At 47.8% G+C, this 26,909-nt stretch overlaps 1 protein-coding gene across 3 annotated transcripts in view; it reads right to left on the bottom strand.

Annotated features, from left to right (window-relative positions):
* Positions 1 to 26,909, bottom strand: part of CORIN (corin, serine peptidase) — a 1,859,037-nt gene that overhangs the window by 427,475 nt on the left and 1,404,653 nt on the right. The window lies entirely within an intron of this gene.

Below are 26,909 nucleotides of genomic sequence, written 5' to 3'. Positions count from 1 at the left end.
GCCTACCCCTCGTTTGGCCCCGTTTATTCTTCAACTCGAGGGAGCCTACCCCTCGGTTGATTTATCCCCAGCCTGCAGTGCCTGGAAGGGCCGCAGCGGGCGACCCGGAAGTACTGCCTCCAAAACCGGAAGCGGACGGGAGCCCACCCCGCGCTCCGGTGGAAAGAAGCTGTGCCCGTGTTTACAGGAAGCGTTCAGGCGTCCTACAAGCAGGGCTCCCGCAGCCGCGGTGCGCGCCCTGCAGGCCGGTTCTGGGATGTTTGGGGCCCTGGGCAACAAGGGAATGTGTGAGGCAGAGACGCATTCAGGGCTGTTTGCATCTGATTAGATGCCTCTGCTCCTGAAGCTGCAGCCCCTCCCTCTCAGTCACCTTCAAGCACCTCTTAACAGCTCATCAAAGGCTGGAGGTGTGAGGGTTGCCATCCCGTTGTGCCTCTCCTATGCTGCTGGGTATCTGAGCTTTGGTACTGCATCAGAGTCTGTTACACCCGACCTCAACAGCATTGGAGTCAAGAAGGGAGGTGAATGGAAGCTGTGCCGGCTTTAGGGTGGTGCGACTGGTTAAAATTACGGACAAATGGCGTCCGTTAAAGAATCCTTCACGGACAGACGGCCGAAATTACGGACTGTCCGTGAAATTTACGGACGGTTGGTCACCCTACTTTCAGTTTTTCTGTGGAAAGCCAAGGCAGATGAGGCGCAAATGGAGCGGAAAGAAGCTGTGAGGAGAGTGTGAGATAAAGTGAGAGGACTGGCGGAAGCAGCACAGGAACCACTGCCCGAGGGGCACAGGGTGGGCGAGGCGGGACAATGTGAGGAGGGGTCCATGGATTGGACGGATCCCATAACTTGAGAAGCCAAAACGTAGGGGCCTCTGGTGTATCCCCAAATAGACAGTTTGGTGTTGCCTAGCAGACAATGCATTCATACAGGTTTTGGCGGGAAACAAAAAGGCCGGACTTCGGAGTGATCCACGTGATATGAAGGGAACACTCGTTAGAAAGACCGCTGGCATTTATGTAGTTATTCAACACTGTGCGTACGGATATACATGATAATATACAATCTGCAAGGCTTTCAGATTCAAACTGTGGTTCTACTGTTTAATGAGACAATGAATAAGACACTTATAAGTGAAACGTTTTTGCAAGGTTTAGGATCCAGTCTCTAGGAATCGATATTTTTTATAGTTTTGAGGACAGTATTTGATTTATTTTTTAATTTCTGCTTAAAACATTTGAAGAAACAAAGGAATGGTAACACATAATGGAAATACAGATCTTTGAATCAAATATTTGGATTAGGTGATCCGTGTGTAAGGTAATAAACGAATCTGCTTATCTTTCCCCCGCATGACTGTGCTAGAAGTTGATCACCTTACAAGAGAGAAATCTGAACAATGTTTCGCATTGAAAACCAGTACCTATATGGTACAATATGTACATTTGCATTAAAATAATATTTTTATTTTGGCCATATTCTGTTTGGGAAACGTGTTTGTCTCTAATATCGGCCACACTGACACTGACATCATTACCCTACAAGCGTTTGCCCCACCTCTGTGGATCTTAAACAACGGTAATTCCATCCTTTACCTGGTACTGTACTATCGTTGCCAGATTCTCGTCTGAAAATAATATTGTGTCCAACATATTGTCTAGAAAAGTATCACCCATTGGAATTAATGACAGAAAATCTACACTCAGTGGTAAAATACTTGTGTTAGCAATTTTTAGGACATGGTAGTTGTGTCATACGTTATTTCTGCGTACAACATTCTAACATACAAACTTCTAGGTTTAAAGTAACCTAAATTTAACATTGGAATCCTCAGCTGCTTGCCACACTGGCAGCTGTGGCAGAGGAAGGATTCGAATTTAGACACAATAAATTATGTCCATATCACTTACTGTTGAAAGGGCGAGATTTTGATCGATACCTTATCTCTATTGATCCAAACCTCGATCTGGTCGACTGAACCTTTGTTGCCTGTCTAGGAGGAAAACAGTACACCCATCTGCAAGTTAGTTCACCCAATAAAGGACTCTACTCCCAAAGATCACGGACAACTTCTAGTTTCAAAGGTTTATTGTAAAGAAATGATAAGCTGCAAATACAGACATCTCAGAATGAGATTCACGAGATACACAGGTCCAATTACATACATGTGTTCTCGAAAAGCCCTCAGACGAGCAACAGAAATCACTAACACAAGTTCTAAGAACAATAAAGCTATCAGCATAGACGCATATCTCTCCTTCATTTAGGTTGGAGGAAAACAAACACAGGTTAGGCGTCCCTACCCTGTTCTAGATGGTATCCCTACTTAACCAAATCCCAACCTAACAAAGGTGTCAGCAGTGAATGACCCCCAAGGGAAGTCACCCACTCTAAGTCTCTTGGTGAAAACCTAAAGTTCTCCAGTCATGACCCCTCTCTGCCTACCCATCCGCTCTCTAAAGGGTCCTCAGGTCTCTGCTCTAACTCCACCCAGGGGTGCTGTCCCTAATACAAAACAGTCAACAACAATTGAGACGCCCCTTGCGAAACGCCTCTCACGTGGTGCAACTTCAGGCTTTTTCCATGATGCTTTGTATTGGGCCTCAGACGTTAGAGTTGACCTTGCTTCTCAGACTCTTCTCCGGCCCGCTGATACCCCTTAAACATTCCAGAACCCTCCTCCATGTCTGGGCCGTCCACTGAACAGACCTCTATTCATTCATTTATAATTGGATCCCCCCTTTCCTGTTGCAGACAAATATCTGCCGCCAAGAACCCAACTCTCATAGACTTCTAAAAAGGCTTGCAACATTTCTCAGCCCAGACATGTACGTATAAATCAATGCTAAAACATTTCAGGCCTACAATATTTCTCATTATGATTATAGCATTCAACTTCTTCATTTAATTAAAGCATGTTAATACTCTTATTCTATTATTTAGTAAACATTTCTATAAATCATGGCCCATTAATGCAATGACCAAAAACCTTAATATAATCTGTGTCGTGAAAAGAACCATCTTCCCTTTCCCTCCAGCTCTGGCCCTGAGGCCTATCACGTTCTGCTTTTAACCACATACCATCTTATGTTTTAGCAGCTTCACGACATAGATTCAAAAAAATAATCACATCTAATAAAGTCATATAATGTCACACATTTCTGTATTAGTTCCACTTCTACTTAAATCTCTACATTAGCTATACATTTTTGATATATTTGCAGATACTATTAGCACTCATGGCATTTCTCTTCACGATTTGTGCTTACTACAGGTAAGTGTGATGTACTCATACATTTAAATCAGTTTGCGCTCTCTCAGTTCCCCCCTTTGATGACCTCTCGGGGTCATCACTAACATTTAAACTGCAGTTATTGCTGGCATTCTCTGCGCTTCCAGAGCTCTCAGGCTCCTGTACTGATTATCTTGTATGGCAGCCAATCTCTGCAGCTGTTCTCTTTGGGCCCTTTCTGACCTTCTTGCTCTGTACCATTTGAATACCCTCACCAATCCCCACAATATTATCCCACAGATCAATATTATGATGATAGGCTTCAGGATATACCATACAAAGCTTTTGCCTAAGGCGGAAAACCACCCTCCAACTGTACTCATTCCGTGGCCCACCTTTTCCCAAACATTTTCTCTACTCAAGTCTTCGATCTCCTTGTGAATACTAGTTATGTTCTTAATAACTTTCTCAAGGGGCTTCGAATTGTCTGGAATGTAAGTGCAACATTCCTGGACCTTCAAAGCCTTACAGACTCCGCCCTCTTTTGCTAGTAGGACATCTAATGCAAGACGATTTTGAAGAACCATAGCCCTTATCGATTGCATCTCTCCTTCCACCAGCATTAAGGACTGAGCAGTGCTGGCAGACAACCTGTCGACAACTGTTGCCAGTCGTCTAATTTTAACATCATTAAGGATTATTCCCAAAAGAGGGAACATAGCTCCAAAGACATCTCCAACCATTTCGGCATCACCTACATCTCTCCTTCCCCTCGATGATGTCTGACCCTCAATGATCACTAAGTCTTGTGCATGATATATTTTGGGGAAGACAATTGCCAAGTAACATGATCCATACCAGTTATCAGGTAGTCTCACGTAAGCATTTCTTCCACAGACAAAATACACATTTGGAATCACTTGCATTCCCTTCAGGAAATCCTTAGTGTAGTACTCTAAATTAAAAGCATGTTCACAGTCACAAAACTATCTCTCTCATAAAATATACTAAGCAATAAGCTACATGTAATGCCATATGTCAGCGGGAGGTGATGATAGCGAATTCCTTCATCTACAGACGCAGGCAACTGCATGCAGACGTAGCAATCCTTAACCTCCATGGCATCCACGTATTCATACAAGAGTTTAGCATAAGCATTTGACCTAAAGTCTCCTTGGGACTCGTCTACATGTAACCTGCGGGCTTCTGCAGCCAATAACGCTTTCTCTTGAGTGTTTTCCCTTTTCTCACCAGCAACTGTGGGTGTAAGCGTTTCTGCAGAACTCACATCAGTTACCTTTACCTCTTCCTCATGTCCCTTTACATAAGAGATTGTTACCACTAAAGCTATTAATATTATCACTCCTACTATTAGTGTACCTATTATACATTTAGCTCTGCGGTTCGGGGTGCCGGCCTCCATTTCGTCAGACAATCTAGCTCTCTCTTTATCTTTGCAAAAAGTTCTTTTCCTCTCGTTCCTTTACAGTCTCTTTTCAATCCTTTTGTCTTTAGAATCCACTCAACTGGAGGCTGACAGCCTTCTTCGCAAAAGTCCTTTAACAGTTCAAAAAGACAACCCTAGCCCTTCTCCATCCACTCAAGGGGAATTCCCTAAAATTCTCTGCTTCCTGGGCGCTAGGTAATCTTCTTTTTCTGCTTGCTTTATCTACAAAGTCCTTTAACAGTCTACTATCAGATTTGTGGTTGCAGCTTCAATAGCATAGTTCAGTATTTCCAAACGAAGATTGTGCTCTTCATGTGCTGTTATCGTTGTACCAAAGTCGGGGAATTGCAATTCTGTAAGAAACATATGTTTTAACTTGCTGAGGCGGGGAGGTCTGGGGAGCACGAATGTTAGTGACCCTTCTTGTTCGACACCGGGTACCAACAGTCGTATTTCCACGGTGATAATGGGCTCAGAACTGGACACCACCACCGCTCGGATCCTCCCTGTCTCCGGTTTCACAGACATTTGACGCCAGATATGTCCACTCAGGTGTGGAGTATCTTCTGTTAGGCACTCGCACTCTTCTTGACCTTCTTCGGTCTGGTGCTTCAGCGCCCTGAGCACCTTCTTCTGGATCTGAGTCTTCTGATATCGGAGGAAGGGTTGCTTCTGGAGTTGACCTCAGGCTAGAGCTCCTTCTTTGCGGCCAATTAGCTTCTCCACGTGCCCTTCTACTCCTTCTTCTTCTGGTCTGTTCTCGCTCTCTTCCAGACCTGTCAGGGTCAGACTCGTACTCCCAGCTACTTTCTCCTTCTGTAGCGTCTTCTGTTTCGCTGTTGTACTGACCGTCCTCAGCTTGGTCAGACTCGTTCCCTGCTTCCGCTGGCACCTCTACAGCTTGGCTAGCCCCCTCTATGGCTTCTCGGTCCTCATCTGGACGTCTATCCGAGAGAGGAGCTGTTTCCAGAGGTGCTGGAACCCTTTTCGTATGTGACGCGTGTATCCAATTGGGCAGGCCTCCCACCTTTACAGCCGTGTTTGTGATCAGGATGACCTGGAAGGGTCCACGCCAACGAATATCCAAACAGCTTCTTCTCACGTGTTTTCTTACCAGGACCCAGTCCCCAGGGTTCAGGTCATGGCACGGGCCCTGGCACGCTGGAACCTCTGCAGCCTGCACCTGAAGGGACACAGAACGCATGGCGTCAGACAGCCCCTTACAATAGTCCAGGATCATATCATCTGTGATATTTAACAGTGCAGTAGCTGGAATAGATGGCAGCCTCATTGCTCTCCCCATTAACACCTCATGTGGTGACAACCCTGTTCTTCTGTCTGGGGTACTACGAAGGCTCATGAGAACTAATGGCAGGGCATCAGGCCAACTCAGGGTCGTTGAGGAGCACACTTTCGCTATTCTGGCCTTGATTGTGCCATTGATTTGTTCCACAATTCCTGAGGCTTCTGGTCGGTAACTGCAATGTAGCTTTTGGTCAATATTTAGTGCTACACAGATCATCTTCACAAGCTCGCTGTTAAAATGTGTTCCCCTATCTGATTCCAAAAAGGCCGGCACCCCGAAGCGAGGGATGAGTTCTCGAAGCAGTAACTTAGCCACTGTGAGGGTGTCGCACCTACGTGTAGGGTATGCCTCAACCCATCTGGAGAACACACAAACAACCACCAGGACATAGCGGAGGCGGTTGCACCTTGGCATTTCAATGAAATCTATCTGCATTCGATTGAATGGACCTCCAGATCTTCCTATGTGACTTAGTGCAACTGGTGTTCTTTTCCCTACGTTCAGCTGCTGGCAGGTCACACAACGCTGGCACACTGCTTCTGCTGCTATTCTAAACTTAGGATTGTACCAAGTCTGTCTAAACACTCTCAGCATAGCATCTCTCCCTAAGTGTACGGGACCATGTATGAGTCTAGCCATTGGGCTCACCATCTCATTGGGCAACACTGCTCTGCCGTCTGCTGAGACCCAAAAATGGGTCTCACCCATTACACATCCTGCCTTTTCCCATGTTTCTTTTTCAGAATCAGGAGCATTTTCTTGCATGGTTGACAGTTCATCCCAAGTATCAACAGTTTCCAGTATCATGGCTAATTCAGTTCTTACATTTATTCCACCCACATCCACCTCTGTGAAAGAGTAACCTTGTTCCGCGCAATACCGCGCAACTTCATCAGCATATCTATTGCCTTTCGAAACAAAGTCCTCATTTCTGGTATGTGCGATGCACTTTACAACTGCGATACTTGCTGGGCATTGCAATGCTTCTAACAACAGGCGCACAAACTCTCCATTGCGAATGGGAGAGCCTGAAGAAGTCATGAACCCTCTTTGAGACCATAACTGCCCGTAATCATGAACTACCCCATACCCATACTGGCTGTCGGTGTAGATGGTGACTCGAATTTGGTTGCCTGCTAAGCAAGCACGTGTCAGGGCAATAATCTCGGCTACCTGAGCGGAGTGTACTCCTTCCAGGCACCCAGCTTCCACAACTCCTTCAATTGTACAAACAGCATAAGCTGCTCTCAACTGCCCAACCTCGTCTCTTACACATGAGCCATCGACAAAGAAAACTTCGTCTGGGTCGGTCAGTGGCTCATCTACGATGTCGGGTCTGGGTTTGGTGCATAGTTCAGTCACATCGAGACAGTCATGGTCTGTATATTCATCATCATCATCAATATCATTTGGAAGTGGCATTAAGGTAGCAGGGTTCAAAACAGAGCATCTCTTGAGGGTCACGTTCTCTGCAGCAAGAATAACTTGCTCATAGCGCGTGAGCCTGCTGTTGGTCAGATGCTGTGTTTTGGTCCTGGTCATCAACAGTTCAACAGAATGTGGCACGCACACCTCTAACGGGTGCCCCATGACAATATTTTCACATCTCTCAATGCTGACACCCGTTGCAGCAACGGATTTGAGACATCCGGGCAACGCTGCGGCTACTGGGTCTAAAGTAGCCGAGAAATAAGCAACTGGTCTACGGGCATTCCCATGGATTTGGACCAACACAGACAACGCACAACCTTCTCTCTCACAACAGTAAAGAAAAAATTGTTTATTGTAATCAGGCATTCCCAATGCCGGAGCACGACACAGGTCCTCTCGCAGCTGTAAGAATGCCATCAAACAGTCTTTGTCCCATGGTACCGGATCACTCACCTCTTTGTGCGTCAGTTTTTGCAAGGGCTTTGCTTTCAGTGAAAAGTTCACGATCCACTGTCGGCAATAACCCACCATCCCTAGAAACATCCTGACCTCTCTCTGTGTCTTAGGCGCATTCATTTTCATGATCGCCTCTATCCTGTCTGGTGACACCTTTCGTTTGCCTTTCTCAATTCTGTGTCCCAAGTACTGCACTTCTGTCAGGCAGTACTGCAATTTTCCCGGGGACACCTTGTGCCCATTGGCAGCTAGGTGATTTAACAAAGCAATGGAGTCTTCTCTGCAGGCTTCTTCTGTTTCTGACGCCACAAGGAGGTCGTCTATGTACTGGACCAGAACTGACTTCTGGGGCAGCACTAGACTTTCAAGATTTTTCTTCAGAAGCTGGTTAAAGATCGATGGACTCTCTGTATACCCTTGAGGGATACGACACCATGTTAGGACGCGATTTTCCAGCTTAAATGCGAAAAGAAAATGGCTATCTTCGTCCAAAGGGATCGAAAAGAAAGCCTGGCAAAGATCGATCACAGTGAACCACTCAGCTTGGAATGGAATTTGAAACAGTATCACTGATGGATTCGGTACCACTGGACAACACGAAACGACTATGTTATTAATCTTTCGAAGGTCCTGCACTATCCGAAATTTCCCATTTGGTTTCTGCAGACCCATAATCGGGGAGTTGCATGGACTACCCACGATTTCTTTCAGTATTCCCTGTTTAATCATGGACTCGATCACGGGTTTTATGCCTGCAATCGTTTCTGGAGTCAATTTATATTGGGGTGTTCTTGGGAACTCAGCATGCGGTTTCACTACAATTTTCACTGGGTCCACCCCTTTGACCAATCCAATCTCTTCCCCAGTGAAATCCCATACTTCTGATGCCACTGTCTCTCTCAAATCCCAGGGAAGCTCGTCTACTGTCAAAGTAGGGTACAGCTCCACACATATTCTTGAGTTTGCAACTTTGAAATCTGCATCATCATCATTAGTCAATACCTCCACTCCCTGAGGTGTACAGTATATAGTACAATTCAATTTACACAACAGGTCTCTTCCTAACAGACACACAGGGCTTGAATCGCAAACCACAAACTGGTGCTCATCGCTGTACTTCCCTATTTTCACCTGTACCGGTTCTGTCAATTGGCTGGTTATTCTCCTGTTTGCGACCCCTACCACCTGTATGGTCTCTCCAGACATGGGCAGGTCTGGAACTGCAGCTGATCTGATCGTGGATCTAGTGGCTCCTGTGTCCACCAGAAATGTCGTAGGGCACCCTGCTACTTCTGCTTCCACATAGGGTCCCCTCTGATCTACCTCTAAGGCTGCCCCAAGGGTGCAGTCTTCTCTTTCCACTCTCTGTCCGGTTAATGGGTCCACATAATAGCACTCTTCCCCTTCCATAAACAGGGGCATTTGTCTATAAGTCTTACCCATGCTCCCTGCTCGAGGAGGTTGCGGGAACTGGGCTCGGGGAGGAGCCCCCCCCCCCTTTGAGCACCTTTCCTTGGTATGGCGTTACCCCTCTTGTAGGCGCGCTCTGAACCTCTTCCTCCTCTATCTCTTGCTCTCCTATCTCTACATTGTAAGGGCACTCGCGTTTCCAATGCCCCAGCTCGTTACACTGGTGGCACCTAGTCGTTTTCTTCAAGGTAGCTATGTCTATTCTGGGTCTAAAGGTGGAACTCTCCTCATTACCCTTGTTCTGACTGTACTGCTTCTTTCCTCCTGTACCTGTTCCTTGCTGCTGTTGCTGCGGCCCCCCCTTCCCTGCTGCTTGCATCTGTACCACCATCAACTTTTCTTTTAGTTTCTTAGCCTTGGAATCAATCTCATCACAGCAGTACCTGGCATATCTCAGTATTTCATCTAGGGGTTTAGATTGCCAACAAATCGAGTGTTGCTGAATCATTAAACTAATATCCGGTCTCAGTCCCAGGACGAACTTGGACACAAATTGTCCTATGTCTTTTGGGTCCATTACATCCAAGCCGCTATACTGTTTAAACGCCTTCAGCAATCTCTCGTAATATTCGTGAACTGTCTCTTTGGGTTCCTGTCTCGTTCGGTCTATTCTGACCCAATCTATGTCTTGCATTGGCACCTTTTCTTTCAGCCAAGTCATCACTCTCTCGAATTTTGCCATCACAATCTCGGACGGCCCATTAGTCTTGGCATCTCTCTCTGGCTCCGTTGTGGGCCACTCAGCGCTAACCTTGCATGCTGTCCACAGATCGCCTGGTACTACAATGTCAAACAGCGTGTTCAGATCTATCCAAAGGACCTTAGAGATTTTTACAAACCTCTCGACTTGCTTGTACCACTCCACAGGGTTCTCTCGTAATTTGGGGAAAGAGGTGGTAAAAGCAGCTAAATCTCCCCTACTCCAAGGGACATGTACATAGTTCCCATTTGCAACTTCCCGCAAAGGGTAAGCTTCTATTCCCTGCTGTCCTGGTGTCATACCAATCATGCTTCTCCTGCCGGTCCCTTTCTTGGACCACCTCTCTTCCCACTTATCTAGTGCCCTCCATGTCCTTATTCCAGTGATCAGTTCCCTTATGTGTGTTTTCAGCCCAATCGTTCTCCTCTCATCTAGGTCTCGATCTGAGTAATGTAGCCTGTGGTTACCCTGTAATGCTTTGGTTCTTGACAAGTCCACCATATATTTGCCTGCTAGTTCGACTAACTTCTCATGGACTGCTCTCGCCTTTCGAGTGATGTCCTTTGCCATATACAGTATTTCATCCTGTTCATACATTTCCATTCTTTCTAAAGGCAGGGTACCATCTACCATGTCATCCAGATCTGACCTTAAGCTGGAGACATCAAGTCTCTTGGCTTTTATCTCAGCTCGCAATATGTCTTTCGAAGGGGGCTCACTGGTCTCCCTACCATCCCAACTTCGAGCTCTGCGTTTGGGCTCAGGAGAGTTAATGGGTGGCCTCCCTTGCTCCCATCTCTCCAGGTCCCAGGCTCGGCCATCCGATCTTGGAAGGTGATGGAACACGGGCCTGTTACCCCTACTCTCTCTCTGCCCACTCTCATCTTCTTCTCTCCTCTCACCGCACACTTCTCTGTTATTTTCCCTCTGGTCGCTACACTCCCTTTGCCTCGTATCGCTCAGTATCCGATACGATCCTTCCTGGTTCCCCATATTCCCTGGGCTGCGCTCATTTCCATCATCACAGGGCCTATGGTGCGACCTCTCACAACTCCCATTCGGTTCTCTGGTGCCAGGCACACAGTGTGGACACTTAAAGCTGTTTCTGTACTCTTGCGCTCTCCTCTCCCCTTCACTGAGTATTGGGCACGCCACCCCTTCACTCCCGGGGCCCCCGTTTTCCAGGTCTGTTCTACCTCCACTCCGGGCCCAATGGGTGACTCCCCTACTCCCTCTACAGTCCCACTCCGGGCTACTCTCCCCAGCCCCGCAGTGAGTCCGTGCTCTGCTGTCCTGACTTTCCCTTTCTGCTTCTGCAGCATTTATGCACTTTTGAGCCTTCACTGCCTCATCCCACTGCTTCATGTACTCATTTAGCTCTTGAAAGGATTTTCGTCCCGATCCCCTCAGATCCATTGGCCATCTTTGGCCCCCAGGATCTCCTCCTGGGTCCCCTGCTGTGTGCATCGGTGTACTCCACTCTCTGGGTATCGGCATCTGGCTTGGGGAATTAGTGGTATCGTTCCTCCTTGCCTCCTCTGCTCTTTCTCTGTCTTTCCGTTTCCGTTCTTCCCCTTTTGCTCTCTCTTGGTCATATATCGATATTATAGGACCTATGGTAACAGGTACCTGTAGTGCATCTGGTAATGGGTAGGATGTGGCGCTTTCCGTTTCCGGCGCTCTTTGTACCACAAACCTACCGACTACCTGTTGCACCTGACTAGGCTGGAACAACTCTTTCTTTGGCACAGGATCCCACTCTGAACTGGGAAGCGGTCTATGCTCTCCTGCATTGCCCCCCTTTGCTCCTTCAGTATTCTCGACCTCTCCCCCTGCTCTATTATACGGGGGTGGCCTGTCTGTCAGTAATCTGTTTATCAAGCTATCCTCTGTTTCGCTCTCATCATCTTCTTCTAGGGGACTTTTATTTACTGGCGCCTCTAACACTGGGTACAGTTTATTTATTTCCAAATTATGCACTCTCCATCTTTTAGCATCCGCATCCCACCTGGCATCCTGCACTGCCCTTACCGAGCGTTTCACCCTTTCTTGTCGTCTGTTCATATTCTTTTCATGCGCTGCCCTAATCCATGCTTCAAGAGCTTCAAACTGGGTTGGTCTAGGCAAGGGTCTCTTTGAGGTCATGACTGATTTCAATCGATGTAACACCTCTAATCTGAACGTCCCGTACTTCGGGAACGTCAGTTCCTCATTTCCTTCAGTAATCTTACTCCACTCTGATATCCAAAGGATCGTATGCAACCCAACATTTACTGCCATATAACGAGCTGGCGTACCCTCCGGCGGGGCTTCTTCCCCTTCATACGATCCCCGCTTCTCCTTTTTAAACAGCGCTTTCAACCATTTAAAACACTTCATAATTATGCGCACAAAATCCAGCCTCGCTACTCTGTTTACTTCCTGATGACAATCCACCAATCCTGTCGCGGCTTTGCTAGCTTGGCCTATCACAGCGCGGTCTTTCTCCTGTCGGCCAATCACGTCGCGACCCTGTCTGACGTGTTCGCTAGCTGGCCTATCACAGCGCGGTCTTTCTGACGTCACTTTTCTCCGCTTCGCAGCAGCACCCCTCCTTTCTCAACTCGTCTCCCGGTTATGCATGCGTCCCATTCATACACCGAAAAATGACTACTTCCGACCAAGCGGTCACTTCTCTCGACTGTACGTCCACAGTCTATCTGTAATTGTCAACACAACTGACGAGATGTCTCTCTGATAGGTTGCTTACACACACAGTAACTTCCGACCAGCGTCCGTTACTCACGCACTCACTCTTACGTTCCCCCTATCTCGGTCTCTCGGGTGATCAATGGTACCTCATGACCCCCTTCACACTAGTTGACAATTACTCTGGGTGTCCGATACACCCGAACCACTTAAGCTCTCCTTGAACTTAAGATTTCCACCGGTTGCGCGCGCTCACAACCTGTTCCACAGTCACTCTACAGACATTCAACTCCGCAACATAGGTACAATACAAAAACACCGCAATCTAACACGCATAACCCTTTATACTCACTCTCGACCGATACTGCTGCTTTTTCTGTCTCACGTCATCCGGATCTTCATCTGCGGGCTGTTCTTCCGATCATCGATTTCTAGGGGCCTTGGGGTAAGCTAACCTGGCCTAGGTCACCGTCCTCAAGAAGGCAACCATCCTCTATAGCTACCAACTGAAAGGGCGAGATTTTGATCGATACCTTATCTCTATTGATCCAAACCTCGATCTGGTCGACTGAACCTTTGTTGCCTGTCTAGGAGGAAAACAGTACACCCATCTGCAAGTTAGTTCACCCAATAAAGGACTCTACTCCCAAAGATCACGGACAACTTCTAGTTTCAAAGGTTTATTGTAAAGAAATGATAAGCTGCAAATACAGACATCTCAGAATGAGATTCACGAGATACACAGGTCCAATTACATACATGTGTTCTCGAAAAGCCCTCAGACGAGCAACAGAAATCACTAACACAAGTTCTAAGAACAATAAAGCTATCAGCATAGACGCATATCTCTCCTTCATTTAGGTTGGAGGAAAACAAACACAGGTTAGGCGTCCCTACCCTGTTCTAGATGGTATCCCTACTTAACCAAATCCCAACCTAACAAAGGTGTCAGCAGTGAATGACCCCCAAGGGAAGTCACCCACTCTAAGTCTCTTGGTGAAAACCTAAAGTTCTCCAGTCATGACCCCTCTCTGCCTACCCATCCGCTCTCTAAAGGGTCCTCAGGTCTCTGCTCTAACTCCACCCAGGGGTGCTGTCCCTAATACAAAACAGTCAACAACAATTGAGACGCCCCTTGCGAAACGCCTCTCACGTGGTGCAACTTCAGGCTTTTTCCATGATGCTTTGTATTGGGCCTCAGACGTTAGAGTTGACCTTGCTTCTCAGACTCTTCTCCGGCCCGCTGATACCCCTTAAACATTCCAGAACCCTCCTCCATGTCTGGGCCGTCCACTGAACAGACCTCTATTCATTCATTTATAATTGGATCCCCCCTTTCCTGTTGCAGACAAATATCTGCCGCCAAGAACCCAACTCTCATAGACTTCTAAAAAGGCTTGCAACATTTCTCAGCCCAGACATGTACGTATAAATCAATGCTAAAACATTTCAGGCCTACAATATTTCTCATTATGATTATAGCATTCAACTTCTTCATTTAATTAAAGCATGTTAATACTCTTATTCTATTATTTAGTAAACATTTCTATAAATCATGGCCCATTAATGCAATGACCAAAAACCTTAATATAATCTGTGTCGTGAAAAGAACCATCTTCCCTTTCCCTCCAGCTCTGGCCCTGAGGCCTATCACGTTCTGCTTTTAACCACATACCATCTTATGTTTTAGCAGCTTCACGACATAGATTCAAAAAAATAATCACATCTAATAAAGTCATATAATGTCACACATTTCTGTATTAGTTCCACTTCTACTTAAATCTCTACATTAGCTATACATTTTTGATATATTTGCAGATACTATTAGCACTCATGGCATTTCTCTTCACGATTTGTGCTTACTACAGGTAAGTGTGATGTACTCATACATTTAAATCAGTTTGCGCTCTCTCACTGTCAAAGAACAGTTCTAGCTGCCTTGGCTGCTTATTTCCATACCATAACTGCTCAATTATAGCAGAAGTGATAGTATTGGTGAGCACTTCTCGATTTCGCTCAAAGTGAAAGAATATTCAGAGTGACTCTGCTGGTATGATACTGTACAATAAAGTTAGATTGATTGAACAAATAATCAAAAGTGGCATGCAGACAGCTAGACTTCGAAAATGCCCTTTTGCTTTACTGCGTAAGATGAAAATGAGGGCTATCTAATTTCAGAAAGGAAAATGGCTTCTCACCTATTCATTGGTATTAAATCACTAGCTGATAGTTTCCTGCTTGGGATCTTTTCTCTATAGAAAGTAGTAGAATGTTGTAAGTCAAATTTTCACAGGTTGGAACGCCCGCCCCGTCTTCCAAACCATCACAGGACCTATTTCAAATAGGTAAACTTACTCTTTTGGGTAAGTTTACTTTTGTTTAGGTATTCACACACTACGTGTTATTAGTAAGTTTATGACTACGGAGACTCTGCAGTTGGGGCAGAGAACTCATCATTTAAAAATATATGCAATGCCTATCTTTGTATGTACAGATGAGAAGATTATATGCATCTTTCTTCACTTTATTTCATACAGCAGTTTTATAAAGCAACTACCTTACCAAGAAAACCATTAGGGAAAGAGAGAAACCATTATAACCAATCATCAGTCAGTTCATGCAATATAGTCCATTAACACTGTTTATGCCCCCCTCTTTTTTTTTACGGAGTTTTATATAGCGTGAACTTGATTCAATAGTATTGGTATCAGAGCACTTTACACAAGCACCAGTTGTGTTATATGAGGACACATTCATATTTTTGTTAGGCAGGGGGAGATTAACAGCCTGATTCATGAAGCGAAATTGCGCCCGCAATGGCTGCGAAAATGCAATTGCGGGTGCAAAACACGGAATCGGCATTCAAGTACAAAATAGCGATTTCGCAAACACAGAATAGCGATTAAAATAGCGATTACGCTATAATAGTCGCAGAGTCCCGGTAGTCGCGCATTAGCGATACGGAAATAGCGACCAACCACAGAATCTGCGAAATGAATAGCGAAACGCAATTTATTCTCAATCGGCATTCATGAAAAATAAACAATAGCGGAAAACCCCAAAATCGCATTTTTGCGCGGCGCAAATTAAGGACAACTCAAAGCAGGTGGTAACCATAAAAGCCATGATTAAGTAAAATTTGAAAAACAGTTGGCCAATCACCAACAGGTCCAGGCCTGACCAATCACACATAAGGACATTCAGCAGCAGCATTAGGCGTTCCACAATGCCAGGAATGTACATGGTGGTGAGGCGGCGAAGGCTACAGCGAGCAGCACTGAGGAGACGCATGAGGCAGGAAAGGATTTACCGGCAGCGGGTCACCTTGCTGGGCCAAACCAGAGAACAGATTTATGCCAAATACAGGCTGAATGGGGAAATGATCACCTGGCTGATACAAGAACTTGACCCCCTCATGCAGCACCCAACAAGGCGAAACAATTCTGTGCCTACACATGTGCAGGTATTGTGCAGCCTGCACCTCCTGGCCTCCGGCAGTTTCCAGGGCATAGTAGCGGCTGCTGGGGGGATATCCCAGCCCACCATGTCACGCTGCCTCCACACTTTTGTTGACGCCATGCTCACCCAGCTCCACCGCCACATCACATTTCCCACGAGCCAACAGGAATTGGACCTGACAAAACTACAATTTTACAATGTAGCCCATTTTCCCCATGTCCTCGGCTGCATCGAATGTACCCACGTCGCCATCTGCCCACCAGCTGGCACGGAGTATATGTACCGCAACCGGAAGTCCTACCACTCCCTCAACATACAGATGGTCTGCAATGCCAAGACCATCATCACTGACATTGTCGCACAGTACCCAGGGAGTACCCATGATTCCTTTATCTTCAGGCACAGTGGACTCCACACACGACTGCTCAGAGGAGAGTTTGGGGAAGGACACCTACTTGGTAAGTACACTTTGTCGACAATGTCACATTGCAATGAAGTCACTGCGCTGCACAGGCAATCAACATCTGCTCCTCTCATTCAGGTGACAGTGGCTACGCCCTACGGGAATACCTCCTGACCCCTTACCTCAACCCTGCCACACCTCAGCAACGGCGCTACAATGTTGCGCACATCCGGATAAGGAACTGTATAGAAAGGACATTTGGCCTGCTCAAGAGCAGGTTCCGTATACTGCACAAGACAGGTGGGGCCATGTATTACAGTCCTGCTGCGTGCTGCCGCATTGTGGCTGTCTGTGCAATGCTCCATAACATTGCAACCAAGCGCCGGATACCTGTTGACATCTCAGGCAGTGAATCTGAAGGGGACGACCGGCCACCAGCACATGTGCACCATGCACGCGGGGAGAACCCAGCTGAAGGCCACAGACGTCGCAACCACATCACAGTGAACAATTTCTAGCCCACCCTCTTCCCCCACCCCACATATCACAATTGCATGCAAAATGTAATGATTACACAAGGCTAATGTGTGCAGCAAAATAAATATATTTGTTTCATTCACAACAAAAAGGTAATCAGTCCAACTATTTACAAATACCAGTATTGCGTCATACTGCAGTGTGCATGTACTTGGCAGGCTTAGCGTCAGCCTGTGCCAGTGTTATGCAGACAGTGTCAATGGCGCTTCCTGCGCGTAATGCCCAAGCGCCTCTGAGGCTCTTCCTCTTCCTGGGCACCTGTACCAGGCGTTGCCCTGGTGCTGCGCCTAGGTGGCGGGACCAGTGTGGCCGATTGGCTGCTCACGCTGGAGGCACCCTCACTGGCATCGTCGCCCCCTACAGTGGCCGGTAGCGCAGGTGTGTGTAGTGCCGTTACCGCGGTGGTTAGGTGCTCCAGGACCCTGGTGATGTCCTCACAGCACTGCACTAGTTGGTGCTGCTGGGTGAGAGAGCGCCGCGACAACTGGGTGGTGGCATTTGCTGCCACATAATTCGACCTGCTATAGGCCGACAGCCGGCTCATCAGCTGGTGGTGGCGCCGGCTCGCTACACTGCGGTGCTTGAGCAGCGCAGCAGTGTTCTCCTCCATGGCTGCAGTCATGCGGCCCATGGCCGCCGTCATGCGGTCCATGCGCTCTCCAACTCCCGCCACATTGCGCCCAATTTTGTGCAGCTGGAGCTGGATGGCACCTTGCTGCTGTGACTGGCGCTGGTGGATACGGAGCATGCGTCTCTCAACGCTCATGCAGGCATAGCGATGTCCATTGCCCCTCCTGCTGATTGCCCGCGGTGTTGCCGCTGTCGCAGGCCCAGATCTATTGGCACCAGCTGCAGGTGGTGTTGCAGCAGGCGTTGCTGGTGCGGCAGGGACTGGGGGCACATTAGTGGGGTGCCTGGCTCTGGCTGCGGGTGGGGCGGCAGATCCAGATGCAGCTACGGTGGGGGGCCTGGCCTTGGCTGCGGGTGGGGTGGCAGATCCAGATGCAGCTACGGTGGGGGGCCTGGCCTTGGCTGCGGGTGGGGCGGCAGATCCAGCTGCAGCTACGGTGGGGGGCCTGGCCTTGGCTGCGGGTGGGGCGGCAGATCCAGTTGCAGCAACGGTGGGGGGCCTGGCTGCTGGTGTTGTTGCAGCGGCAGGGGCTGGTGCCTGGGTTTCTGGTTGTGATTCCTCCTCCTGGGCCTCCTCATCTATCAGCAGCCTCTCGCTGTCACTGCTGTCTGCGCCACCTGTGAGGGTAAGTGGATACTCATTAGTTGCATGTGACTGTCAGACGTGCTGATGTTACATGCATGCTGGGTGACATTCCCTGGATGGCTGTGGATTTGCGTACTTTGGGACCTGTCTGGCTGCATTGGGGTACTACTACATTGTGGACATACTACATCTCCCACAATGCTTCAGGGCATTCCCTGATGCGCAACAAAGGCATGACTAAGGGCCAATAAGTGAGCCTATTTGGTCAGGGACGGTCATAGGGGACAGGGTCGCAGTCGCATGCCACTTACCTTGGGTGTCTTGGGTGGGGCGGGAGGAGTCCAGAGGGGTCACGCCAACGCACGCCTCCCTCTCAAGGGTGTCCTCGACCTGGTCCTCCAAGGGTGTGTTGGGTGGGACTGTCGGTCCGCCACCTCCAGTGCCCGATGCCTCTCCAAGGCGCTCCGCCACCCTCTCCTTGGCACGACCTCGGAGGTCATACCAGCGCTTCTTTAGCTCCTCCAATGACCTATCGGCCACACCCACCGAGTTCACGCTGGCGGCTATACCCAGCCAGATCCTCCGCTTGTCTTGCTCTGGGACCTTTCTGGAGTTGGTCCCGAAGAGCCGGTCATGGTTGGCCACCACCCCTTCAATGAGGTTCTCGAGCTCCTGCTCTGAGAACTTGAGCTTTCGCTTTCGTCCTGCGCTGTTGCTGGGGCCAGGGACAGGTTCCTCAGCCATGGCAGCAGATATGTCGCTATTTCAGTCGGTAGAGGAGTCGCTATCGCTGGTTTGGCGTCTGATTACCGACTTGCTCCCTCGGAGGTTTGCCTCGCTGTGGTGTTTGGGGGTGGGAACTGCCTGCTTCCTGGTTGTGATGTCATCACTGTGCTCGGAAAGCGACTTCCCGTTTTCCCGATCGCGCGAGAATGCGAGTCGCATTCCCGATCGCACGGGATTGCGAGTCGCATTCCCGATCGCACGGGATTGCGAGTCGCATTCCCGATCGCACGGGATTGCGAGTCGCTATCCCGACGCAGGTAGCCGGGAATAGCGATTTTTCAGCGTTTTTAGTTGGTCGCTAACGGATTTAGCGCCCGCGTGCGAGTCGCTATTTTTTCCCCGAAAAGTACATGAATGCCGTTTTGCGTTTCCTCAATAGCGAGTCGCTATTACTCGCTATTAGGGACACGCAAAACGGCCCGTACATGAATCAGGCTGTAAGTGATTTGCCCAGAATCACAGGACGTTGAGAGTCCTTGCCGAGACTCAAACCCGGTTCCCCAGATTTGAGGTTGACCGCCCTAGCCATTATGCCAACTCCTCTCCTTCTTTGGTGCTCAGCAGCCAAGAATTAAGTACACTTCAAAGCCTTTTTATCCCAGTGTACTTTTACCACCTTATTTGTGCTATTTGGCGATTTGCAGTGATTCCTGTATTGTTTTTACACTTGTACACATTGTAAGTTGCCTTTATTTCAGCTGGCCGCAGGAGCGGATCGCAGTGCCCCTCACGTAGCTTAGATATTCTGATGGGGTCCGCATGCTCCCTCTTCCGCTGGCCAGTAGAGAGCACTTTAAGTTGAACGAGATGCTCCTCTGGCTCCATGAGCGTTTTTTTTTTTTTTTGCAGATTTATATAGCGCGAACTCGACCCAAAGGTATTGGAGCGCTTTACATGAGCGCCAGTTACGTTACACAAGGACACATTCATTTTTTTGGTAGGCGTGGGGAGATTAAGTGATTTACCCTGAAGCACAGGATGTGGAGTCGACCCCGGGGATCGAACCTTGTAGACCAGGGAGTATATATAGATGCTTTTGAGCACCTCGAGAAAGACTTTCTGCAAACTCAGCCACAGATATCAGTGCCTGATTTGTTTGGTCTGTCTCCACCCTCCCCCAGCGCCAGCCCCATGGGGGATGAAGATTCACAAGGCAGATCCGATGGTGACTTGGTCCTTTCAGGCTATGGCCCCCCTCTTCAAACGAGGCTCCCCTTCCTCATTCCACTCCTACCACTTCCCTAGATACCTTGGTGGCGGACATGCTTGATCCAGATGATCTGCTTCATCCTATTTCTTCTCTGTACTCTCTGAGTGAGAAAGCAGCTGAACATGTGGCAGATAGGCTGTGCAAGCCCCTAGACAAGCAAGTCAGGGCTGTCCTGCGGGCGGAGTGCCCTCAGCCGTCTCAGGAGAGCAAGGTGGCTCTCAATCCTGAGGTAGATGAGCGCACAGCTACCTTCTTTGTCAAACTATATCAGGGACACCAAGCAGGGCATAGACTGGTCCTGGCGGTCATGCCAGGACAAACTATTGGATATTATGGTGTTGATTACGAAAATCTTAAACATGGCTGGAGAAGCCAAGCAGCCTGGGCCCTCATATCTCCCAAAATCCTGTCTGGATGGGTCCAGAGAGTGGTCATACTGTTTGGCAATGCAAATTGGGCGCTTTCAGCAGAAAGGCGAAACCAAAGGAAATGATGGACAGAGCGTTGACAATACAAGCACTCACCCCCAGTCAACTGATCTGGGTTTAATCCATCACCATTCTTTAGCCCACTCTGCCACCCCAGTTCTGACATGGCCATATGCAAATCAGTCTGACCCTGTGCCTCATGGGGACAGTCCACTCCGAACTGCCTAGCCATGCCTTCCCTGGACCGGAAACAAGCTTCCCAGGACCGGTTTCTGGCATTGCAGCCGTCTTCAGCTGGGCTTGCTTGAATCCAGTGGCAAAGTGAGCAAGGGACTCACGTCTGAGCATACCCTGCCAACTTATGGCGAACAAAGCAAAACCAAAGGAAATGATGGACGGAGCGTTGACAATACAAGCACTCACCCCCAGTCAACTGATCTGGGTTTAATCCATCACCATTCATTAGCCCACTCTGCCTCCCCAGTTCAGACATGGCCATATGCAAATCAGTCTGACCCTGTGCCTCATGGGAACAGTCCACCCCGAACTGCCAAGCTATGCCTTCCTAGGACCGGTTTCTGGCTATCAGCCATCTTCAGCCAGGATAGCTTCCCTCCAGTGGTGTGGAGAGCATAGGACTCACGTCTGAGCATACCCATTCCACTCGGGGTGACAAATGCAAAACCAACAGTTGATGGACAGAATGCAGAACAATGTCATACATTCACCCCAGTACAGAGAACTGGGCCTAAATCCATCGTTTTTTTGCACTCCACACCACCCCAGTTCAGACATGGCCATATGCAAATCAGCCTTGACCCTGTGCCTCATGGTAACAGTCCAGCCCGAACTGCCAAGCCATGTCTTTCCTGGACCGGAATGAAGCATCCTAGGACCGGTTTCTGGCTATCAGCCGTCTTCAGCCAGGATAGCTTGACTCCAGTGGCGTAGAGAGCACGGGACTCACGTCTGAGCATACCCGTCCCACTCGGGGTGACAAATGCAAAAACAACAGTTGATGGACAGAATGCAGAACAATGTCATACATTGATGGATTAAACCCAGATCAGTTGACTGGGGGTGAGTGTTTGATTTGCTCAAACGCTCCGTCCATCATCCCCTTTGGTATCGCTTTGTTCGCCCTAAGTTGGCAGGGTATGCCCAGACTTGGGTCCCTTGCTCACTCTACCACTGGATTCCAGATAGCCTGGCTGATGAGGATTATGAATCCGAAACCGGTCCCAGGATGCTTGTTTACGGTCCAGGGAAGACATGGCTTAGCAGTTCGTGCTGGACTGTTCCCATGAGGCACAGAGTCAGACTGATTTGCATATGGCCATGTCTGAACTGGGTGGTGGAGTGAGCTGAAGAATGGTGATGTATTAAACCCAGATCAGTTGACTGGGGGTGAGTGTTTGATTTGCTCAAACGCTCCGTCCATCATCCCCTTTGGTAACGGCAGTGGGCTGCAGCACTGATTGTGCCACCCACAGAAGCAGCTTGTAAAATGTGGCTCAGGCCTGCCATTGCAGAGCCTGTGTGCAGAATTCTGATGAGTCAGGGTTGGGTTGAATGGGCCTGAGTTGCCTTTGAAGTAGAGGGAGGAGACTTCCTTGCAGCTGCCTTGGCCTGGTCTACCTTTAACAATACTGTCTCCACCTCCTGCCAGGAAGCTGCACCAGTGAGGACAACATTGGTTTTGGCTGGGTACAGACACTCTCTGCCTTCAGAGAACAAAAGATCTGTGTGTATGAAAAGTGGGGTACATACCCCAGACTTTTAGATCACTTCTGGGAAATCAAGAGGAAACATTTGCCAAGGAGAAGAGCCGGAAAAGCTGAGGAGAAATACTGCCCCTGTGCTGTTTGCTGTCTGGGGTTGGCCTGCAGTGGCTGCTTGCTGCCAAGGAAAGGAGAAGAAGGACTTTGCTGTTTTGCTTTGTCACCTGCGTGATGAAAAGATCTTCAAGGACTTGAAATTGAGCTTGGAAATACTGTTTTAGCTGCTACAGAAGGAAATTCCTACACCGACGCCGGAGAGCAAAGCTGTAACCTGCACCAAAGCCGTGAGCGCTGTTCTGACTTGCGACGTAGGCATGACACCTGCTGCCATGCCGCATTGACTCCGAAGCAGACTTCATCATCGCAGAGCTGATCCTCAACGTGGGTGATCCCCGAATCCATCGACCTCGCGCCATCGTAAGGAACATTGGTTTAGGCGCCATCGTGACATCATCTCCATGACGCAGTAAAGTACCGTCATCTCAACTCTCCTGCGCTGCAGTAAGGAACAGAGGCTGCACCTCCCCTGGGGTCGTAAGGAGCAAATGCCGCACAGCGCCAACAAAGCCTCACCTTCCCGATGCAGTGAACTGTCTTTGCTTTCATCAATTGTCTGATTGACTCCGGGCCCGTTGCTGCGCACCTCGCGGTCGGCGCCGTGCTTTGGCATTTATGGAGTTATTTGTTGCTACAAGCTTTATTATTGTGAATAACCTTGATACCAGTACTGTGGATTTTTGTTGTTTGGTCTTGTTTTGGTTAAGATGAGGATTATTTATTTTTCTAAACTTCTGTGGTGTCCATTTGTGGTGTTTTCACTGTATTACTGTATGTGTTCACAAATGCTTTACACACTGCCTCTGAGATAAGCCTATCTGCTTGTGCAAAGCTACCAAGGGCGTGAGCAGGGGTTATTTTAGGAGTGCATCCCCCTTACCCTGACTAGAAGCACGGGCCCCTATTTGGACAATGGTACCTACCTCTGCCAACTAGAGACCCCCATTACTAACACGCCTCAACTGCTAATTTGATCAGTTCTTCAGTTGGAAGCTGGACTCATAATGAAGAAGAGGGGTACACCGTGATGTGAGTGGCCATGTAAGTCCATGGCAGAAGGCGAATCTGGTGGTGATCACTCCGCTTTGGAGATCGCAAGTTTGATTTCCAGAGATGATGAAACTTTCTTGGCATTTTCCTGAACAGTCTACACCAGAGACAAGACATTCTGTGGGACCTCCTGGGGAACCCTCATTATCTTGTCCTAGAGGGTAAATTGACCCTCATGGTATGGAGAATTACAGATCCAGGTGTAAAGTTGGATGATTTTCAGAAATCGATTAAAGTCTTTGACCAAGGCTTGGGCGGATGGCATCATCAGGAGTCGTTCCTATCTTTAATTTTTTTCCTCTTTGGTTAAAGAAGGTATGGCTAACATGTCAAGTAAATAATTTCTACTCAATCATTTTGGCAGGTCATTTGCCCATAGAAGGTTTTCAGGTAAATGAGCCCCCATTGGTTAAGAAATTGAGGAAGGGGGAGACTGTTGGTGCCTCCTGTGCCAAGATACTCCACCCTGTGGGACATTAATACTATCCTCAACTTGTTTCTGTGTTGGCAAAGCAATAAATTCCTCTCTAGAAAACAGTTATCGGGTAAGTTGGTCATGCTGTTGTGTTTGCTCTCTTGCAAGCAGGTTTTGGATGTACGAGCCCTGGATATTACAGGTAGGGAATTCACCCCTTAAGGGGTTACCTTTCATATCTTACGATGAATTAAATGTAATTCCAGGAATATTTCTTATCCAATATTTGTGGATTTCCTAAAATTGTGTGTGGCCCGCTGCCTTAAGGCAAAAGAAGCATCGACAGAAGAAGTTAGATTGGCTGGGGAATGAAAACTTCTCATTGCTTTATGGAAACTGTTCAAGGCGGTTTCTTACCCCACCACAGCCAGGTGGGTAAGGTATGTCATGCAAGAGGCAGGTATTGACACATCAGTGCACGGAGCATACTCGATGAGAGGTGATATGACTTCTAAGGATTTTTCTTTAGGAGCTCGCCTCAAGAACATATTGTATATGGCTGATTGGTCGTCACATTCCACTTTTAAGACATTCTACTTTAAACCGGCAGTAGATATTTCTACCCTGGTGGTGAACAAGTTTTGAAAGAGCATAATCCTTGCCTCGGGTCCTGACATGGAATATAAAAATTCCTAGCTGTCGTAACAGAAAGTTTCAATTCTATTAAGGACGCAGAGGCGAGGATTATTCCAACCTGTATCAAGACTGATTGTTCCCTCCCTGGTGTTTTTGCATCAGTGTGGAATTCCGGAGTTTGTTGGGTACAAGTATATTTAAGTTGATGAAGATGTTATATTGTTAATAACAAAGTATATTGTATTGTTTTATGTACATGGGTTATTGTATATCGTTCATGATAATGTTTCATGCCAATAGAGAACTGGTGTTGTATTTCAAGTGGCAGATGTCTTAGTATTGCTTTCGGAAAGGTATTACAAGATTAAAGCTGCCGTATGAAATAACTTGAAGAAAGATGAGCATAATCCTTACTTCTGCACTGGGGTGGCCGGCAAACCACGTGGGTGGGGGGGGTGGGCGGGTCAGCAGGGTTGGCTCGTGGGATGCTTTAAAAAATATATATATATATATTAAAATAACACTTACCTTGCCGCCACCGCTGCCGGGTCCTGCGTCTTCTCTCCTGCTGCCTGAGTCCGACTCCAGGTCGGAACAGGAAGCAGACAGCCAGGCTTCCACCCCTAAGCCAATTACAACGCTCCAATGGAGCGTTGACATTGGTCTGAGCGCTGTGAAACAGCGCTCAGCCATGTGCTGTTGGGGTGGGCATGATCTCCATGCAGGCTGTAATGCAGCCAGCATTGAGAACAGGGGAGTGCGTGTGACTGTTTTGTGCGGCCGAGAGGGCCGACCAAACAGTCATTGCACACAGGAGTGTCTAGCACTCCTCCCCTGCAGCTTCACCCTGCCCCCTCATGCCCTGGCACAGCTGGAGTAAAAAATAAAATTGTAATAACATTCTGTTTTTATCATTTAATTTTTTCCTTTCTTTGCTGCTCCTGGCAGTGGGGCGATGCTCCTCCTCCTTAGCGGATTAGCCGCCACTGCTTCTGTGTCCTTAATAGAACTGAAACTTTGTGTAACAACAGCTAGGAACTTTTATATTCTCCACCAGACTGCAGAGTCTTTGCAGTTGTAAAGTTACTATTAACCCGTAGTGTAAAGTTACTAGTAACCCGTAGTGTGTGACTCACAAAACAAGAGTAAATTGACTAAAAAGCGTAAGTTTACCTTTATGAATCAGGCACACAGCCTCCCAAGGCGCCAGCTACATAAGACAGTTAAAGTAACTTCCAATCTATAGGATTGTGCACTGAATAAGGCTGTCTGGTAAACTACTTCTTGCAGGAAAATGAAATTTGAGAGTAGAACTGCCACCTTACTCTATTTTACTACTTCACCAGGAAACTAAAAGCCTGTGTTAGAAGGATAGTCATGAAGCTGAACTTGTAGAAGTACTCATAAGCGCAGTTGCAGATTTTTGAGTTTATTTGCAAAACATTTCAGTAGTACACCTGAAGGTAGTGCCTGAAGGTAGTGCCACTTTTTACGCACATGCCTGATAAATTCATTGAACTTTTTTCATGCTAGTATTTCTCTGGTGAGGGTTTGTATGCATAGCACAGTTCAACAGTGCAGGAAAACTGTGCCTCTGTGCAACTGAACATTTTGTTGCCTCCACAGTGGAAACATTTTTCCCCATGAAGGTAACCCTTTAGCCAAAGCTCTACGACATTTGGGATTTCCCCTTCTCAGCCTGGAAAGGGAACAAATCTCTAGCCATTTTCTGGGTGTGAAAGGATCGTAGGGAAGTGTCTGAATGGCTACAAACGCACAGGTTAATGGAAGTTTACAAATCTTCAAGTCATAACATGCCTAAGCTGTGGACCATTCAGCACTTTCATGGGTAACATTACGCTGTTAACGCAGAACTAAATAGATTTAGCAGTGCTAGGTATTCTTTTGTGAATATTATACATTCGTAACTCAGCCGTGTGAGCCTGCAAAGTTGATGTACGAGGAAAACGGCTTTATGAAACAACTACATTCGGGTGGGAACATACAACATTTTCTTAAACTGGGGTACATTGATTGTGCTGTGATAAACATATATCCTGACTGCTTCTTGCGTTGTAGGTGGGAGGATCCTATTGTCAAGGACCTGGGCAAAGACGTCCAGTAAGTGAGGTACGAGAATACCATTGTATGCCTTATAGAAGGCCTAGGTGAGGCGTGGACAATGTCCTCAGCAGTGAAGG

The sequence above is a fragment of the Lissotriton helveticus genome, chromosome 2_2 (assembly GCF_964261635.1).
Source record: "Lissotriton helveticus chromosome 2_2, aLisHel1.1, whole genome shotgun sequence".
Lineage (NCBI taxonomy): Eukaryota > Metazoa > Chordata > Amphibia > Caudata > Salamandridae > Lissotriton > Lissotriton helveticus.
Note: the sequence above shows the minus strand (reverse complement) of the source record. Positions and strands in the feature narration are given on the sequence as shown.